The following is a 6,000-nucleotide window of genomic DNA, read 5'->3' as shown; positions in this document are numbered from 1 at the left end:
ATTGTTACGCTTAATCATGTAAACCAGTCACAATGATGCATCTCTTCGCCGCTGCTCTCTAACTGGCCACTATAAGCCATTCAACTTAAAGCACGGTTGTGCAGTTGACACTCAGTTGAACTCATGAATAATCACTTGGAAGTGGTAATAATTATTGTTCGTAACCAAGTGATTAGTCATGGGAATTTAGGCAGCAACAAAGTAAGGTGAAAGAGAGAAACTGATTTGAATTCATCCCTCATCTCGAGTCCCACAGTACATGGCAGCACATGCATCAAACTAATACTTTGATGCCTTCACTGGTTGGGGTAAATGTGGACAGAGTGTCACATGGAAGCATTGAAGTGGCACAGTTTGAATTGAGTATGCATCTTTTTGTTGAAATGGAACAGGGCTCCAGCGGTGTGAGGTATGAGATGAAACTGGGAGAGATGGGGATTGCTTGTATTCTCGTCCCCTTTTTGTACTCCAAATCTGTCTATCGTGGGGGAAGAAATGAGAACAATATATCACATCCAAAACTCCATTCGCTATCTAATTGCTTCATTTAAAGTTCTTTGAACAGCAACATAATTACATTATTTCTACACACTATTCCTGAGTCCCATCTTCTAACTGATTGCATTCATTCCCAGACAGACAACTGAAATTCATTGTCGACTAAACTTGCCCTGATTAAAGTCCCAGTCATTGCTCCTCTGCGTTTCTGTCATTCAGGCCCACCACCAGAAAATATTGAGACAAAGGACAGAAAATTGAATGAATCTCACCCTTTCCTTGTAGTCTTTGTGTAAAAAGAATTAATTAATAAATAAAGAAACAGAGAAGGCACATGGGAATGATTTCAAATCTGTAACCTTAGCTTAGATGACAGTTGTAAGCACTTGAGCAAGACCTACACATCAATGTCACGGATCCAGATGATTTGAGTTTCAGAGCTGGCAACAACTGCCAGCTTGGCAACTGACCCGAAACCAAAAGAAAAATACGACAGAAAATGAACACATTACTTATCAAGAAGCAAAACCAAAATGGATAGCAGCCCAATTTCAAGATGCAAGCTAACCAGATTCACGTTCATAAACTATTGGAGTGTCACTCGCAGTTGAACCCATCAATTAAATTGGTGCATCGTAATCATTTCAATTGCTTGTTATTCTCTGAGACCCTGACGCAATGCTGACAGATAAAATACTTCAGGAGACCACCTGAAATGTTCCTCTCTGCTATCTTCTTGGAGACGTTAACCTGTGTCTGAATCAAACAGGTCGGTACCTCTGCTAAAGTGGTGGGGAGGAGGGTAAATTTATTCTTAATGCCCCAGATGCCGGCCTCACCAGCAAAGGTGCCATCTAATGTGCATTCATCATTGCCCTGACTGAGTGGCCTGATATATCATCTCAAAGGGCAGTTAAGAATCAGCCATGAATGTGCGTCAAAGGTGGACCAGGCCAGATAAGGACCAGTCGGGATTTAATGAAAATCCTTTTACTGATACCAGAGTTTAATTTCAATTTTTAAAAAATTGAATTCCATTTCAGAACCCAAGTTATTGAAGTTAAAGAACTGATCATTTATTAAGGTGTGGAGATGCCGGCGTTGGACTGGGGTAAACACAGTAAGGAGTCTAACAACACCAGGTTAAAGTCCAACAGGTTTATTTGGTAGCAAATGCCACTAGCTTTCGGAGCGTTGCTCCTTCATCAGGTGAGTGGGAGATCTGCTCATAAACAGGGCATATAAAGACACAAACTCAATTTACAGAATAATGAATAATGATTGGAATGCGAGTTTTTACAGGTAATCAAGTCTTAAAGGTACAGACAATGTGAGTGGAGAGAGCATTAGCACAGGTTAAAGAGATGTGTATTGTCTCCAGACAGGACAACCAGTGAGACTTTGCAAGTCCAGGCAAGTTGTGGGAGTTACTGATAGTGTGACATGAACCCAAGATCCTGGTTGAGGCCGTCCTCATGTGTGCGGACAGCGCAGAGTCGCTGAGCAGAAACTGATAGCCGGGTTCCGCACACATGAGGATGGCCTCAACCGGGATCTTGGGTTCATGTCACACAGCAAGGCTCTCAGAACAGATCCGTGGGGCAGTCCACTGGTGACCGACCTCCATTCAGAAAAAGACCCGTCTACAACCATTCTCTGTCTTCTGCAGGCAACGTAAGAAGTCTCACAACACCAGGTTAAAGTCCAACAGGTTTATTTGGTAGCAAATACCATAAGCTTTCAGAGCTTGCTGCTCCTTCGTCAGATGGAGTTGTCTCTGTTCTCCAACAGTGCACAGACACAGAAATCAAGTTACAGAATACTAATTAGAATGCAAATCTCTACAGCCAGCCAGGTCTTAAAAGGTACAGATAATGTGGTTGGAGTGAACATTAAACACAGGTTAAAGAGATGTGTATTGTCTCCAGACAGAACAGCTGGTGAGATTATGCAAGACCAGGGGAAAGCTGTGGGGGTTACTGATAATGTGACATAAATCCAACATCCCAGTTTAGGCCGTCCTCATGTGTGCGGAACTTGGCTATCAGTTTCTGCTCAGCGACTCTGCGCTGTCGAGTGCCGTGAAGGCCGCCTTGGAGAACGCTTACCTGAAGATCCAAGGCTGAATGCCTGTGACTGCTGAAGTGCTCCCTCACAGGAAGAGAACAGTCTTGCCTGGTGATTGTTGAGCGGTGTTCATTCATTCGTTGTCGTAGCGTCTGCATGGTTTCCCCAATGTACCATGCCTCGGGACATCCTTTCCTGCAGCGTATCAGGTAGACAACGTTGGCCGAGTTGCAAGAGTATGTACCATGTACCTGATAGATGGTGTTCTCACGTGAGATGATGGCATCCGTGTCGATGATCCGGCACGTCTTGCAGAGGTTGCTGTGGCAGGGTTGTGTGGTGTCATGGTCACTGTTCTCCTGAAGGCTGGGTAGTTTGCTGCGGACAATGGTCTGTTTGAGGTTGTGCGGTTGTTTGAAGGCAAGAAGTGGGGGTGTGGGGATGGCCTTGGCGAGATGTTCGTCTTCATCAATGACATGTTGAAGGCTCCGGAGGAGATGCCGTAGCTTCTCCGCTCCGGGGAAGTACTGGACGACGAAGGGTACTCTGTCCACTGTGTCCCGTGTTTGTCTTCTGAGGAGGTCGGTACGGTTTTTCGCTGTGGCGCGTCGGAACTGTTGATCGATGAGTCGAGCGCCATATCCTGTTCTTATGAGGGCATCTTGCTGCAGGCAAGCCAGTTCTGAATCCACAAGGCAACAGCCCCTTGGATCCCATGCCCTCTCACTTTCTCGAGAAGTCTTGCATGGGGGACCTCATCGGACACCTTGCTGAAGTCCATGTAAACCATATCTACCGCTTTTCCTTTGTCAATGTGTTTAGTCACATTTTCAAAGAACTCCACCAGGCTCGTAAGGCACGATTTGCCTTTGACAAAGCCGTGCTGACTACTTTTGAGCATACTAAACTTCTCTAAATGTTCATAAATCCTGTCCCTCAGGATTTTCTCCATCAATTTACCAACCACTGAGGTTAGACTCACCGGTCGGTAATTTCCTGGGCTATCCCTATTCCCTTTCTTGAATATAGGAACCACATCCGCAATCCTCCAATCCTCCGGAACCTCTCCCGTCTCCATCGACGACGCAAAGATCATTGCCAGAGGCTCTGCAATCTCTTCCTTTGCCTCCCACAGTAACCTGGGGTACATCCCATCCAGTCCCGGCGACTTATCTATCTTGATGCTATTCAAAATTTCCAACACATCCTCTTTCTTAATGTCCACATACTCAATCTTTTCAGTCAGCCTCAATCCTGTACTCCAACCACCCATGTCTTTTTCCACCGTGAATACCGAGGTAAAATATTCATTAAGCACCTCTGCTATTTCTTCCGGTTCTGTACAGACTTTCTCACCTTCACCTTTTATAGGTCCTATTCCTTCACATCTCATCCTTTTACTCTTCACATATTTATAGGACGCCTTAGGGTTGTCCTTAATCTTACCTGCCAAGGCCTTCTCATGACCCCTTCTGGCTCTCCTAATTTCTTTCTTAAGTCCCTTCCTACAAGCCGTATACTCATCTAGATCCCTATCATCGCCTAGCTCTCTGAACCTTTTGTACACTTTCCTTTTCTTTCTCACTAGGTTCAGCGCAGCTTTCGTGCACCACGGTTTCCGTACCCTACCAACACCTCCCTGTCTCATCGGAACGTTGTCATGCAGAACTCCAGACAAACATTCCTTGAAAATCTGCCACCTTACTTCAGTACTTTTCCTCGAGAATGCCTCCTTCCAATTTACGCCTCTAATCTCCTGCCTGATGGCTTCATATTTCCCCTTACTACAGATAAACACTTTCCTAGCTTGCCTGATCCTATTTCTTTCCAATGCAACATTATGACCAAGGGAAGATCATCCATTATTTTGACTTGGACATCTCGCCATTCCTTCAGCGTCACTGAGTCAAAATTCCAGAACTCCTGCTATCCATGGGGGTACCTTCACCAGAAATCTCATTGCTATCTTTCTTAAGGCAACAAATGCTAGCCTTGCCTGTGATGCCCACATATTGAGATTTATTTTTAAAGTAGAAACACATTTGGAGTGGAGGAAAATACAGATCTCGCGGAAGATATTTTTTATTCATTAACAGGACATGGGTGCCACTGGCAAGGTCAGCACTTACTGCCCACCCCTTACCCTCTTAACTGAATGGCTTTCCAGGCCATTTCAGAGAGCAGTTAAGAGCTAGCCAAGTTACTCTGGCTCTGGAGTCATGTGTAGGCCAGCTGATAACAGTAGCAGATTTCCTTCCTCAAATGACAGAATTGTTATGGTGCAGAAGGAGGCCACTTGGCCCATCATGTCTGCACCGGCTCTCCAAATGAGCATTATAACTTAGTGCCATTCGCCTGCCTTTTCCCCATACCCTGCACGTTCCTTCTATTTAAGTAATCACTCTCTTGAGCACCTCAATGGAATCACAGAATGGAAATGACATTAGTGAGCTAGTTAGGTTTTGACTACAACCTTGTTGTTTCATGGCAACCATAATTGATAGCAGTTTTTTAAATTCCAGATTTATTTAATTAACTGAATTGAAATTCCCCAGCTGGCACGGGGGGATTTGATCTCATATCTCTGAATTATTAATCCAGAGTAAATTCCTACTTCAGTAACATAGCCTCGATGCGCTACAAGATAACTCCCTTGAATCTTTTTGTGCCCAAACATCGATCAATCTTAGTCTTGTGTACCCTCAATGACTGAGTATCCACAGTCCTCTGGGACAGACAATTCCAATATAGTGAGATAAAAACAGAAAGTGCTGGTAAACCCCAGATGGCAGCATCTGTGGACAGAGAAACAGTTAACATTGTGAGTTCAACATGACTCTTCTTTGGAACTGGAGAGTGGTGGGCATGTGATGGACTTTATGCTGTTAAATAAGGGGGGAGGGGCAGGTAGAGCTAAATAGAAGGTCGGGGATAGTTTAGAGGGCAGGAGCGATTAAATTATAGGTTAGAGGGCAGGGAGATTAACAATAGTGAAGCAGTGGGAGTATTTTTAGAGGCATGTTGCTGAACCTTTTCATCTTGCACTCATCAGGACAAACACAAGAATGCCAAATTTCAAAACAATCACAACAATTTATACTACAGGAAAAGAGGGTGCTGATTGATTGGAAAATTTACTCTGATTGGCTGAGGGTTTGCCACACAGAAAGCAACAGGGAACTGCAACTATAAGCAATTGTAGCCCCCATTTCTGGGTTATTTTAAAACAGTGCAATGTTTGAACATATTCCTTTTGCTTGCAGCGAATCAAGAATTTGGCCTTCTTGCACTTGTCCTGTGAATGTGAGATGAACAGCTTGGGCAATATGTCTCTCTTTTCACCTGATTCAAATTCTGTACCACGAAGAAACTATTTTCAAATTACTCAAGTGGAGAGCTAACACAGAGAGAATGAGCCAAATGGCTTCTTTTTCT

The sequence above is a fragment of the Mustelus asterias genome, chromosome 9 (assembly GCF_964213995.1).
Source record: "Mustelus asterias chromosome 9, sMusAst1.hap1.1, whole genome shotgun sequence".
NCBI classification, from domain to species: Eukaryota; Metazoa; Chordata; class Chondrichthyes; order Carcharhiniformes; family Triakidae; genus Mustelus; species Mustelus asterias.
Note: the sequence above shows the minus strand (reverse complement) of the source record.